Here is a 15,377-nt window from a genome sequence, read left to right as displayed (position 1 = left end):
ATGAATTTATTAATCCTAATTAATTCATCATTAATACATGTTTACCGTATCACTACGTTGTCAAATCATGGACTAATTATGTTTAATAAATTTGTCTCATAAATTAGTCTCAACCTATATAATTAGTCTTTGTTTAATACTTCTAATTAATGTCCAAATAATCGATGTGACAGTTAGTAAGACAAAAGCATTGTCCTCATACTCCGTATTTTAATAGAAGGAAGAGAAAAGCTAGCTCTTGATTAAGAGCTAAGCTCTTGCACATATTTTAAGATTATGTGAGAGTGTCATGTTGGCCTATACATGTTAAAAGTTATGTGCTAAAAGTTAGTACTATTGGAGAAGTTGGCTTAGAGCTAGCAACTGACTCTAACTATTACGAGTGCCCTTACTCGTAAAGTTGTTTTAAGTCAAACTTTCAAACTTTGATCGTGTCGGGTTCATAAACCCGGGGTCCCTCGGGGACCAGCTTCCACGCCCGGGCTCGGCCCGGGAAAACAACATATAGTTCATGGGCCGGCCCAAGAGTCTAAAACACAACGGGACGGAAGGGCAGTCCGGTCGCCGATCGGAAGGTCTGCCCAAAAGAACAAGCGCTCGCTCGTCAACTTCTTCGGCCCACCTCTCCGACCGGAGCACTCGCCTCGAGCACCAGCCGCCTCCGAGAGGTCTCTCCGATCAGAAGGCCTGGCCCAAAACGCTGCTTCCTACTCCGACCCCGTGACTCCGACCCCACGACCGGGGCTCATGGGAACCCTGCTCACCGCTCTTCTCCGACCGGCGCACTCAGAGCCGACTGGAGTCATCCGACCGGGGGCACCCAGTTCGGTAGGCACCAGAAGACATGCGGAGAAAGGCAAGACAAGGCTCACAAGTTAAAACCACTGTACCAGGGACCATCCCCTGCACAAAACAGTACTCTGCAGCCACTCTGACACAAACAGTATTGTAGGCGCCGATATCTCCCTTACAGTATTGTAGGGGCCGCTAAAACACCCATACGGTAAGCCCCCCGCGTGTCTCTGGACATCGATCGCGGTATGGGCACCAGGATTTTCCGTACCAGGTGAACATAGCATGGCTCCTCACATGCCACTAGGCATCAACTAGTATTTGTAGGTACCGGCGTCCATCCTTCCTGAAGAAGATAGCACGACCTCCCGTGCGCATCTGACATTCTACAGCGACATCAACAGTGTTGGGGGCGCCTACCATTATCCAATCTTCATCAGCGTGGGTAACAAGGCTTAGAAACATCCATACTCTTCCCCTCTCACCTGTAAGACCATTCCCTTTATCTATAAAAGGGGATGTGCTTCCTCCAACAAAGAGAGGTCGACTTCTTCAAGTTCAGACTCACTAGATCGAAAGTTCACAAACCCTCAAGCACATGCTCGAATACCTAGCTCGTAGCAAAGTTCCTGTCACTCTCAGCCCTTCTGATCGGAGCCAACCGAATCTCTTGTACACCCCATCTTTCTCCCTCTCGTTTGTAACCCCACTATAAACTTCGAGCACCTGGGCTCAGGAATAAAGTTACCGATCGAGCCCGACTAGACGTAGGGCACGTTGCCCGAACCAGTATAAATCATGTGTCATTGAGTGCTAGGCCACATCCGATCACAACATACAGCAAAACTACAAATATTCACTAGTTGGTCACTTTCTCTACCGATAGTTGGCGCCGTCCGTGGGGAAGACGTTGTACGTTCAACAATTTTTGGTCATCGGATGGCCCACTTTTCTGCTAACCTCGCCGTGGCGGGCTCGGGCGATACGATTCTTTTCGGCTCGTTGGAGTTCCCCGCACTCTCGCCCACCGGGATGCGGGTTCCACCCGTTTTCGAGCCATCCTAGGCCTTCCTCTTCGGAAGCCTAGACTTCGTCGCTAACCGACTAGGCGCACTCCACCTCCGCGAGAAGGCTCGCGACCCGGCACCCGTCGGAGGGACGTCCTCCATCGACTCCGGGACATGCGACTTCGACAACGCGGCATCTGCGCTTCATTCTGAGCAAACTCTCTGCTCAAACCCCGCTGCGAGTAATATACACGCTGCTATGTACTCACTATTCTCTATCTTCCGCCGATTACCCGGCGGAACCCCGTCGTCCCTAACGCAACCACCGTATGGCAAGTTCCCCTACAGCCTCGCGTCTTCCGCGGACACATACGCCCGGGGGCTTCGAAGGATGCTCGCGCCGCCTCCTCTCGCATCCGAATTAGTGGGAATGGCAAGGTATGCTCCCACCTATTTCTTCAACCTCATGGATGACGATGGTGAGAGCAACGGCTCCAACATCGGCGACATGGCACCTAGCCACAGTCTGTCCTGGGAATGCGCCATGACGGACCCTTCGGGACACCCACCAACGGAAGCGGAGTTCTCATGGACTCACGCCCCTTTGGCTCCTCATACGGAGGCCCCTGAGCTCACACATGAGCACGGGGAGGAACTACGACAATGATGGCTGCATGAGCCACCGACTACACCAGCGCGCTCGACGCACCATACCGCGCCCCGTGCGCATAGACCGGCGGACGACGCTCAGGGTCGCATCCGTCAGCCCTAGTGCAATGTCCCGGTTTGGGGGACTAATCCCCCGCAGTTCGCTCGGGCCGGTCAGAACGTTGCCACCGCGGCAATGCTCCTGCACGACCTGCCTGAGCCGAACGACCCTCGCGAACAGGCGATCCACTAGAATCTTCGGGCACTGCTAGAAACCGCCGCCGTTCAACAAGCGGAGTGCTCCGTATCGCGACGTCGACTTGCGACCTCGCTCCCCGTCCGAGGAACAAGGACGCAGCAGATGGGGCAATACACCCTATCACCGCAACAACCACAGAGTGCAGCACAGGAAGCCACAATGGCACCTCACCTCGACTTGACGACCGCCCCATGCCGACCGCCTATCTACACGCGGCTCGGGCCAAACCAAGACACGCGCAGCATCGACTGGAGTCCTAGCCCCGACCGCTTGGGACCATGGACCTTTGTCCAACCATTCCATCAAGCGCCGTTCTCACCGCGCTTCAACGGAGGCCGCGACAAAGGTAAGGCCAAGCACCAGGATCAAGACGAGGGCCCCTCCACGCAGAGGGGAAAAAAGAACAGAAAGGATCGCCGCCGACCGGCCAACTCCGTGTTGGCCGCTATGACAGATTACGCGGGCACTCAGCCCCAGCAAGACCCTCCGAGCCACTTTCACGAGCTCATGGAGAGCCCATGCACCAATGACAACTATCCCATCAACCATCTCTACAAGGACTACTAGCTCCTCAAGCGCCTGCTGAGGTAGGCTGGCATGCCACAGGAAGAAAAAGGCAAGGAAGCAGCAACCGAAGAAGGGGGCGCAGCGGGTAAGGATCCAGATGACTGAAGGATGAAGTGATCCGACTAGACGCCTATCGACTGAAGGACAACAACGACGACGCTCTCTCCGAGCACCTTGGAACAGCTATGTCGTTTCTTCTTTTCCTAAGTTTCAGTCTTACCTTTACTTAGCGAACGCTCCTATAAAAGCACCCCGACCCGAACACTTTTTGGCTCGAGGCGCTCGGGGGCTCCACTAGGGGCTCTACTACCCCTCTGTTTTTGTTTTTACTTTAAGTACTCTTTTACTTTCATATGGAGAAACTCCTTCCTACCCAAAACAAAACGGCAGTTCGTTCCTTTGGTTTACCTTACGTAACTTTGCTTTAGAACATTCTGACTGATCGCACCCCGCCTTTTCCTACGGTTACGACTGGACGAGCCTTGTGGGCCACGCCTCGGGCTCGCAAAGTTGCAGCATACGGAATAAACGGGCAGGTACAAGAAAGAATGAAATTTAAAACAAATTTATGCTAAGGGAAAACTAAGGAACGAAAGGGAACGAGCTTCCCCGAATAGAGCAACTCCATCACAAAAACAAAAACCAATTGCAGTCATTAAAACACACATGAACGTTTTACACGGGGGCTCCCCCACAAACTTAAACTCTTTATGTTTACTAAACTACTTATATTCTGCAAGCTATTAAACTGACCCGGCGGCATCTGCTGGCGACGCAACCAACGAAGGCACAGGCTGCTCACTCCCCGGCGGCACGACATGCGGCTCGGTCGAGGTCGAGGCGACATCCCCCCCAAACCAGGCTCCGGGCTATCCACAGGCTTGGAAGCGTCCTCTCCATGCATGCTTTGGGTCATGTCTTGATGGTGAACATCCATCACCCACTCGGCGGAGACTTGCTCTGATACCGACCGTGCGTGCGGCAGCAAGCTCTCCCTGATTGATTGGATGTCCTCCATACTCAGGCCTTCAGCATATCCGCTGCAGATAGTGGCGAACTCTAGATTCGGGTGGTACGTCGCCACCGAGGTCAGCACCCTCGATGCTCTAGAAAACAGCCCGCTCCTGACAAGGTCCTTGACCGCATCTGGGACCTCCGCCAGCTGAACTGTGGGCGCGCTGGTACTTGGCGCTGACCCGAAGACTTCCGAGACGACGAGCTAGGCAGCGTTGCGGATCTGGCCGAGCTCCCCTTCGAGAGCACGTCGCTCTTCACAGGACTTGGCCAGCTCCTCGACATTCCGATTGAAGTTCGCCTTGGTCATCTCCAGGTCTCGCTCCAGCGCCTTCACCTTTTCACCCAGCTCTGCAAGAAGGGTGACAAGCTCAGAAACATGCTGGGGGAAAAATCAACACCACGAGAAAACAAAAAGGTACGCACCGATGCGAGAGGCCTCAAGGGTGGAGAGATCCTCTGCCTACCGAGCCACCTACTCGCGCAGCCAGGCACTCGCGTCCTCCATCCCCATCACCTGGTCCCGGAGCGCGAGCACCTCCCGATCCACTTCCGACCGGGCCCTCTGCTCCACCTCCAGGGCCTTCTATGCTGACTCTAGGGTGGCCCGCTCCGGCTCAAGGGCTGCAGAGGCCTCTTGAAGTGCCGCCTCAGTGTTCGCCAGGGACATCCGCAGCCCTGCCTTAGTCTCCTCGTGACATACCTTTGCCACCTCGAGCTCTTGCTCGGCGGCAGTCGCTCGCTCTACCGCACGCTGCCCCTCCGCTCGCGCCGCGGCCACCTCGGCCGCCCAGACCTAGGACTCGCAGCAAGCGGACTCCACCTGGCGCTCAAGCTCGGCCATCCGGGCGTGTTCCGCCCAGAGGAAGTAAGACTTGCGGGACGACACCTTCCGTATTTCCTGTGAAAAATAGGCATGCTAAAAACAACCGGCGAAAGATTCAAAGGGCAAGGAGAAGTACCAGAAACTCACCTCCGCGGCAAGCTGCAGGTCGACCTCAACCAGCTACCGAGCAAACTAAGCCTGCTTCTGGGCTTTCTCAAGCTTTGCGGACTGCTTGGTGAGTTCGGACACCGCGGCATGCCCTTGCCCCCCAAAAATGTCCTAGAGCTGACGCTCCCAGGAATCCCGGAGGATGAACCATGCCTTCAATGGGTCCTCAGGGCAGGGCCACTCTAGGTCACCCTCCGATGAACCACTGGAGGGCCCAGCCTCCGACCGGACCACCGCCAGCTCCTGCGGTGACACCGGCGGTTCCGCCATGGTATCTGCCTCGTCGTCAGATGGGATCTCCACCACCTCGCTCGCATGGGACACCGCCGGGCGTCCCAACTCTGTCCTGGCCATGCTTCCCTCCAGCGCCTTCGGCTCCGACGGCAAGGATAGGTCATGCAGCCCTCCACCCAGCGAGGTAGGGAGCTCGCCCCCCCTCGTCTCCTCCACCACAACCGACAGAGGAGGGGCTACGAGGGTTACCTCCGACATAGCCTCTACCATCTGTACCGGGATCGCCACCAACAATGTCTCCGCCGCTGTCACATTATCAGCAGCCACCCTGGGGGGGCACCACCCCCGAGAGGGAAGGCTTCACCGCCGCCACCCTACTGCCCCCTTCGCTCACCGCAACACGCTGCAGAGTGGGCCTCCAAACCTCCCGCACGGGGGTCAGGGTGATGCTCAACCCCGGCATCCCCTGTCCGCTGACAAAAATCGTGGGTAAGCCACACTCCAAAAAAGACTCAACCACCAAAAGTCGAAGAAGCAACAAAAGGAAACATACCGGGTGGCGAGTGGCACTACTCTGAAGGCAGGCTCCGACGACGGTGGGCCCACAGGATGAGGACCGCTCCCAGACTACGACCCGCACCCCCTCACTTCAGACGGGGTCGGAGTCATCCCAACCGGCTCCTGCCCGACCTACGGGTCGCTACAACCTCCGGCTCAGGGCTCCCCGACCGTAGCAGCGGGCGGGGCGTCCCCTGATTGCAAGTCGCACATCGACCGGGTGTCAGTCTACCCCTCAGACTGCCCGGACTGCTTGACCACACCCACGGAAGGTGGGGCCTCCTCCGGCCGCAAGTCCAGCGTTGGCACCGGCCCCGTCGCCGCACAAGTGTCGGCCCGCTCCTCGGACCGCCCAGCTCCCCCAGCCACGTCCGCCATAGGAGACAACGGGACCGGCGACACCGCCGAGGGGCACGGTGACCACGTCTGCTTCACCGCTCGCTCGCCAATGGCATCCGCGCTCGCCGCACGCTTCCTTGATGCAGGAACCTCTATGCGCCATGCGGCCTCCTGCTCCTCACCAGCGGACATCGCCGTAGGGTCACGATGCACCGCTGAGGTCGCAATGACCTCCCGACTCTCCTCCTTGTCGGAGAAGACCATGTCGTCCAAATCCGTAGGATCATCCGACACAAGTTCTGACTCGACGTTGCTCATACGTTCTCTGGCCTTCATGCGCCGGGTGACCTCCTTCTTCTCTTCTTTCCGCTGAACCTCCTTGGTTTTCTTCTTCTTCCGGGCGTCTGCCGCCTCCTTCTGGGCGGCCTACCAGGCCCGGCCCGCTGGTCCCTTGGGAAGGTGTGACCAGGACTTGTACCTCCTAAGCCCCTACAGAACGAATGAACCGAAAAAGGGGGGTAGAGAAAAAGCACGAACAAAATAAGAGGGCATATCAGCGTGGGCACGATCGAGGCATTGAACGGTATGGGTTTCCCACCACCGTCTCTCCGGGCCTCAGCTGCAGCACTCGGCCGACGCGACCCCAGATCTCGTCGTCCGGCAGCTCCTCCGGCGACGCACGGTCCGAGTCCGACCGGCCGCCATACGTCCACATCGGGTGCATCCTCTCCGAAAAACGGCGCAACCCGGTGGCGGTGAAGGGTGTGGAACACTCGCACCCCGTCGAGGCCGCCCCTTATGAGCTTTCGGAGTTCCTCCTCAATGGCCTCCACCTTGTGCTTCTCTGTGTGGGCGCAACCCCACGACCAACTCTTCTGCTTCACCGGCCTCCTGCCGGTAAACGCTGGAAACGGCGCCCCCGCTGGATTCCTAATGTAGAACCACCCCCATGCCATCCCCGGTTGGAGTCACATGGGGAGTACGTGGGATACAAGCCTCCCACACACAGCTTCCTCTGCAGGGCGAAGCCTCCGATCGGTGCGATCTCAGCCGAACTCAAGTCCGCCATAGCTCTCCCAGAGAAGAAAAGCCAGAAGAGATCCGCGTGCGGCTCCATCCTGAGGAAAGCCTCACAGACGGTGATGAAGCCAGCGATGTGCAGCACCCCCATCGGATTGAGATGCTACAGCTCTAGACCCCACTCGTTGAGGAGCCCACGCAGGAACCAGTGCGCAGGGTATCCTAATCCACGCTCGTGGAAGGTAAGGAAAGAAACCACCTCGTTGGGACGAGGTTGCAGGAACTCCTCCTCTCCAGGGACCCTCCAGTGCGCCACCTCCTGTGGTGGTAGAAACCCCTTCGCGACAAAAGCCTCCAGCACTGACTTCCTCATGTTGGACGTCCGCCAGTCCGACATTTCGCTCCGGATCGAAAAAAGGTCGGTGAGTTCCTCTCTTCTCCCTCGCTCTCTCCCCTTCTTTCCTAGAAACCATCACGGCTCTCAGGAACGCTCACGGCAAAAAAGGAGGAGAGAAGGCGGCAGCAGATGAAGAACAAGCAAAGGAACGAAACAAAAACCCTCTTCCTGCTCCTACTTAAAGGGAAGGGAACAATGGTTAAGGAAGGATGCGTCGATCGAGGAAGGCAGAACGGTGGAGCGAGAATTTCTCTCTTTTTCATTTAATGCAAATAAGACGTGCCCAGAACCGATGGAATGGCTCCTGATCAGATGGGACGTGGCCTAGCTGTGGCCCACCACTACCGCACGATCAACCACTACCACACGATGGGCACAGGAACCGAAGCGCCACCGCACGTGGGTGTAGGGACCAAAAATGAAATCTCCGCCAGAAGAGACCACTGGACCTCCCTGAGTTGATCGAATCACCCAGGAGGGACACCAGGCGACAGGTAAGGAGCAAAGGGATGCCTCATGTAGGCCATGCCGACCCCATCTCGAACGACGAGCATAGGTCCTGGTCAGACATCTCTGACTGAAGCTCTGCGAGCCTCGTCACTCAAGTCGTTAAGGTAAACATTACTAAAATCCCCTCTATTTCTTTACAAATCATTCATACATCCATATGCGCATTCATCTCATACGCCTGAACCCCCTGGACGGTTAGGGCATGAACCGCCTGGGGGATCGGGAACTAAGCATCGCACGTGCAGCGAAATGCACCACAACGCTTCGTGTTGCGTCACGAAGCGGCGGTTTGCCTCATTCGACATGAGCAACCAAACAGAGCTAGGGGAGAAAACCGTAGATGAGCACTGTGCGGCCCAAGCCCAGTCCGGCAGACCAGGTCATCTCAACCTTCTCGTTCGATCCTGAACCTCTCGCCAGGCCCATAGAATCTCCATCGAAGGAGAGGCCGTTAGGCCACCTGGGTCGGTCTCTAGAATGACCTAGGCATCTATCGGGTTGTAGGTAAAGGAGTAGTGGAATGTCATAAGAGGGCTATGCCGACCCCGTCACGAATGACAGACCCAGATTCCACTCAATCACACCCATTAGCGAGCTCACCGAGCTAGTCTTTGAGCCCGAGCGATTAGGACAGGCGATAAAACTTAGCCCCTCCGGTTATGAGGAACCGGCTGGGGTAACACACAATACTCACATCGACCCCCATGAAGGCCCGATAGGGTTCGGGGGCTCAAGAAAAACACCAAGGACAGCGACCTCAAACTCGCCAGATCATCGACTACGACTCGCCTGGTCCCATGGCGCGCACCGATGCCAGGATCCGAGAGCACCGCCTCGTCTGATCTTTAACTTAACTAACAACGTCTTCGTAACGGCTTCACTTCCGACTGCGCTCCAAAGAAACTCTTGGGACCGTGACTCTAAACTCGCGTCGATAGGATCGGCGACATCTGGCTATGGCTCTTGGGACCGTGACTTTGAACTTGCGTCGACAGGATCGGCGACATCCGGCTACGGCTCTTGGGACTGTGACTCCGAACTCACGTAACGGCTTCATTAACTGAAACTAACAAAAACTAACTCTCTCGATCCTACGGCGCGCACCGACGCCTGGGTCTACTCGGGACTCCGCCTCACCCGATCCCAAGGCATCCATCAACGCTAAAGATCAGAGAACTCTGTCGCATCCAAACTAAAGCTTCCTCGCTCGATCCCCGGCGCGCACCAACGCCAGGATTAGTAAGTTCTGTCTCGATCCAATCCCCGCGTCTAAAAACACCTCGGCTGCACAACGACGCCGTGGTTAAACAAAAATCCGACTCAGACTAAAAACACGCACACACGCTCCAAACACCCCTAGATGGTTCTGCCTGAATAGCCCGGGGGCTCGGGGGCTACACCCACCGAACACAAAACCTCTCCTGCTGACAACGCAGAAAACCCCCCAGCCGGTTCTGCCCGAACCGCCTGGGGGCTCCACCCACGGGTGCACCCACGGGGGCTACACCTGTCGGCAAGACAAAAAATCTCCCGGACGATTCAGCTCAAATCGCCCGAGGGCTCGGGGGCTCCTTTTGGGTTCATAAACCCGGGGTCCCTCGGAGACCGACTTCCATGCCCGGGCTCGGCCCAGGAAAACAACATATAGTTCATGGGCCGGCCCAAGAGTCTAAAACACAACGGGCTAGAAGGGCAGTCCGGTTGACGACCGGAAGGTCTGCCCAAAAGAACAAGCGCCCGCTCGTCAACTTCTTCGGCCCACCTCTCCGACCGGATCACTCGCCTCGGGTACCAACCGCCTCCGAGAGGTCTCTCTGATCGGAAGGCCTAGCCCAAAATGCCGCTTCCTACTCTGACCCTACGACCGGGGCTCGTGGGAACCCTGCTCACCGCTCTTCTCCAACCGGCGCACTCAGAGTCGACTGGAGCCATTCGACCGGGGGCACCCTGTTCGGTAGGCACCAGAAGACATGCGGAGAAAGGCAAGGCAAGGCTCACAAGTCAAAACCACTGTACTATGGACCATCCCCTGCATGAAACAGTACTCTGCAGCCACTCTGACACAAACAGTATTATAGGCGCCGACATCTCCCCCTACAGTATTATAGGGGCCGCTAAAACACCCATACGGTAAGCCCCCCCGCGTGTCTCTGGACATCGATCGTAGTATGGGCACCAGGATTTTATGTACCATGTGAACATAGCACGGCTCCTCACATGCCACTAGGCATCAACTAATATTTGCAGGTACCGACATCCATCCTTCCTGAAGAAGATAGCATGACCTCCTGTGCGCATCTGACATTCTACAGCGACATCAATAGTGTTGGGGGCGCCTACCATTATCCAATCTTCATCAGTGTGGGCAACAAGGCTTAGAAACATCCATACTCTCTCCCTCTCACCAGTAAAGCCATCCCCTTTATCTATAAAAGGGGATGCGCTCCCTCCAACAAAGAGAGGTTGACTTCTTCAAGTTCAGACTCACTAGATCGATAGTTCACAAACCCTCAACCACACGCTCGAATACCTAGCTCGTAGCAAAGTTCCTATCACTCTCGGCCCTTCTGGTCGGAGCCGACCGGACCTCTTGTACACCCCATCTTTCTCCCTCTCGTTTGTAACCTCAATGCAAACTTCGAGCACCTGGGCTCAGGAATAAAGTTACCGACCGACCCTGACTGGACGTAGGGCATGTTGCCCGAACCAGTATAAATCCTGTGTCATTGAGTGCTAGGCCACCTCCGATCACAACTGAAAGGATCAAGATGCCCAAGAGGGGAGTGAATTGGGCTAATTCTAAATTCTCTTGCAATAATCAAATCCTACGGATAGCCCAATTAACTCCTTGTGCCTAGAAAAGCGTTTCTATCAAACTAACGCACAACGGACTTGCAACCTATGTTCCAAACTTACTCTAGCATGCAATTCTATGGATGTAAAAACAAGTATTGAATTGCTCAAAGTAAATACTCAAAGTAAATGCTCAAAGTAAATAGAGAGAGAAAGGAACGCGGCGATGTTTTGCCGAGCTATCGGAGAGTCGCCACTCCCCACTAGTCCTCGTTGGAGCACCTGTGCAAGGGTGTAGCTCCCCCTTGATCCGCGCAAGGATCAAGTGCTCTCTACGGGTTGATTCTTCAACACTCCATCGCGGCAAATCACCCAAAGCCGCTCACAACTTGAGTTGGGTCACCCACAAGCTCTGCCGGGTGATCACCAAGCTCTCAATCACCACCAAGCCATCTAGGTGATGGCGATCACCAAGAGTAACAAGCACGAACTCTCACTTGACCACGCGAAGCCTAATGAGAAGATGGATGCACACTTTGCTACTCTTGATTTACTAATGAGGCTACTCTCTTGGATTCTCAAATCTCAATCACCTCACTAGGACCTTGCTCTTCTTGGCACTCACAAACGTGTTTCTCAGCTGTTGGAATGAGCAAAAGTAACTCCATACATGAGTGGAGCTTCTATTTATAAGGCAGCCTAAAAACGAACCGTTATGAGCTTCTGCGGGGTGACCGGACGCTCTGGTCGTGTTGACCGGACGCTCCAGTCAGTTCAACCCGCAAGCCAGTGAAAATGTATTGACTGGACGTTGGCAGGGTCCAGTCACCACTGACCAGACGTGTCCGGTCGCATGAAACCCTCACTAGATGCTTACTGGACTCGACCGGACGTTGAACCCTCAGGGTCCGATCAGTACTGACCGGACGCGTCCGGTCACAGATTCCCTTCTCTAGAACCTTACTAGAGTTGACCGGACGCTGCCTCTTAGCGTCCGGTCACTCAACTGATCCAGCGTCCGGTCACACCGAACGCTGTCTGCTTAATCAAATGAACTGACCGGACCCTGCGGCCAGTGTCCGGTCGCATCGGGGCCAGCGTCCGGTCAGCATTTGACCCTCCATTCACTTCCAACTCTCGATCATATGTGAATGAAGTTTGCTCCAAAGGATCTTAGGCATTCATAGGAGTTACCTAGTGCTAGTTTTAACAAGTGTGCACCACACCTTACTCACTAGACTCAACTAGGTCAAGCTACCCATCCATACCCCCCTTAATAGTATGGCCAAAGGAAAAACAAAGTCCTAAACTACTCTAAGTGTCTCTCCAACTCCAATCAACACTTAGAACTAGTCATCCTTAACCTTGTCATCAATCCTTTGAAAACCAAAACGATTTCCATCATAGGGGCATGACCATCTCGATTGCCTAATCGATCTCCATTACCATGACCTAACTTAATTGTCTCTGTAAAACACACGTTAGTCATAGTAATCTTGTATTGACATTAATCACCGAAATCCAACTAGGGGCCTAGATGCTTTCATCTCCCCCTTTTTGGGTGATTGATGACAATACTTACCTCGAGTATGTAAAGAGTGAGGTTTTTGAACGGGCTTGGTTCATATAAGCTGTTGTCGATAAGAACAAAAGTGTTAGTCAAGCTTATATGACCCAAGCCAACACAATGTACTCAAAGGATATGAATTAAGCATGAGTACAAATAACAATGCTCATTTGCTTCGAAGTATAAACGCGGAGCAAAAGCAAATAGAGCATAACACAAGTGATATGACATTTAAATAATGCAAAGTAGAAAGCACACATGTCATATATCACAATCACGTAGATAACACTATCACATATATATAATAGTATGCATGAAAGTAAACACACGAATGCATAAGTAATAGTGTATCACACAAATAAAACTCCAGTATATAATAAGCTAATACTAGAAAACTAGCTCCCCCTAAAACTCGCTCCCCCTAAGTCTACATACTCGAACCCTCTCCCCCTTTGGTGTCAAACACCAAAACCTAGGGGTCGGTCGTGGGGCTACAGCGGACGAGCCGGGCGCTGAGTACATGGAGCAAGATGGAACTGGGCGCCGTCATCATCTGACCCTGAGCTCTGAACTGACTGACCCTCTGATACAGGAAGTGGTCGCTGAAGCGGTCTGGGTCTGAGCTGGGGCAGGTGCTGCCTGTGATGCTGCAAGGACGTCTGTCGTAGGATCTGACGAGGCGACAGACGAGGGGAGCCTCTAAGTAGTCATGATAGCTAGAGCTGCTGTAGAGGGACCGGTCGTATACATGTGAGGAGGGTAGGCATGCCGGTCAACTCACTGAAGGATGCTCCAAGACTCCTGGAGACTGACGTGTCAGGCACGAATAGCGAGGAAGACTGCTCTGGTGTGAAGCCCGTCTGAAAAGGCGTGAACTGTGGGGCTACCACTGGTGAGGACAACCACTAGGACACCTAAACTATAGGTGAAGCAAATGGAGCTAGAGGCTATCCCTGACTCTGAAGCCCATTGGGCTGTACTGCTGGAGTCATCGAAGTGGTGGCAGGCGGAGCAAGCTGGGGCGAAGGCTGTGGCTGTGGGGCCCCAAGTGTTGTCACTACATGTCTGTATGAATCCCATGAGCTGCTGCTGCATGAGTAACTGTTGGTGCTGAAGGAGCTGCTGCTGCCGCTGGAACTTGTCCTGACGAGCCTGAAACTATGCGAAATTGGTAGCTATCTCCTGAGCCTGTCGTGCCTGCTCCCGCTGCATCCGCTCAAGAATAGCAATCAATGCGGGGTCCATCTGCGGTGCAGGTGGTGCTGAGCTGGAACTGCCGGCCTCTGCATCATGTCTACGTGGAGGCATCTGAGGAATCAACTGATAGTCATCATCCGAGCTATCACTGGACTCGGTCATCCCCTGTTGTGCCTCAAGCTGCTCCTCCTCTGTAGCGGCTATGCCTCTAATGATCTCGTCCTGCTGAGCTACTAACTCTGGAATATCTGGACGACAGCTGGGCTGAGCAGGTGCCTGTGGAGTGCTGTGCCTGATCCTCTGTGCCATGTTATACGCTGGAAACTCTGTGGTGGGCAGCCCTATACTCGGCAACTATCTCTGGTGTCCTAACTTGCACACACTTAAGCATCAGGAAAGTGATCCAATGTGCATACGGAAGCTGCCTGTGACCCTGAAGCCCTCAGCAATAGTATCCTCCATCTCTTATAGAAGGAGGTCCCAAATGTCGAACACGGTCTGCTGCATCAGGGCATTCAGGAGCCAGAGCTATAGGCGAGTCAGACCCTCTCTGTATCCCAACCTAGGAAGCAATGTCCTCCTGATAATGGCCTCTAGCACTCTTGCTGTAGGAGTCAAGTCACTAGGGTTCCTGCTCGACCCCTCACCAAATGGCTCCTTGAAGCAATGTCTCACCAGATCTGTAGGGAGGCACCATCCCTCCATGAGGACAGCCTGGGAGGCTCCTGCTGTCCATAGCATACCTCATGCAGCTTGACAAGGCTGATCCTGTAAGCCGTAGCATCTCCCGGGCTCTGAAGCTCATCACCCGGTAATCTCTAGCCGTTGAATGCAAAGTGAATGAAGTTGTGATGCGGATCAACGTAGAGTGAAGCATAAAACTGCCAGACCCAAGATGGTACATATACTCCTGTCCAGCCAATCAGATCTGCTAGCCCCGGCAAATATGACAAGTAGGGGCGGATGTGCTCTCCAGCTGCTGCCATAATAGACTCCTAAACTACTAGACCCTCTGAGATCTGAAACACTGCCCCACTGTTCAGATATGCAGTTGTAGAAGTCCTCCTAGAGCGGTGTATAGAACCCCTCAGCTGCTCTCTCATCCCTCCTCGGAGGGAACCACACATCGAACTCAACAAAATGCGGCTGGCGAACCTGCTGGCTGTGCGGCCCTCAAGTCGAGGTGTACCACTGGAGGCGGACCCTGTGGTCTGGGCGGTGGGCGTGAACCCCTGTGCTGTGTAGCTGGCCTCGGTGGAACTGTAGCACTGGTACTACCCGAGCGGTGTAGCTGGGGTGCCCGGCTCGGTCTCCTCGGTCTACTGACCCTCCCGAGTCTCCTGGGCTAGCTGAGGCTCTGCTGGTGGGGGGCTGCTGCTGTGCCTCCTGCTGGGACTCCCCTAAGGTCTGAGCTTCTCAATAGCCAATCGACGTCCTGCCATCATGACAGTCCTAGGTGGACCACCATGACGACACTCAGC

Source organism: Miscanthus floridulus, chromosome 6, assembly GCF_019320115.1.
Source record: "Miscanthus floridulus cultivar M001 chromosome 6, ASM1932011v1, whole genome shotgun sequence".
Lineage (NCBI taxonomy): Eukaryota > Viridiplantae > Streptophyta > Magnoliopsida > Poales > Poaceae > Miscanthus > Miscanthus floridulus.
This window is presented reverse-complemented; position numbering follows the sequence as displayed.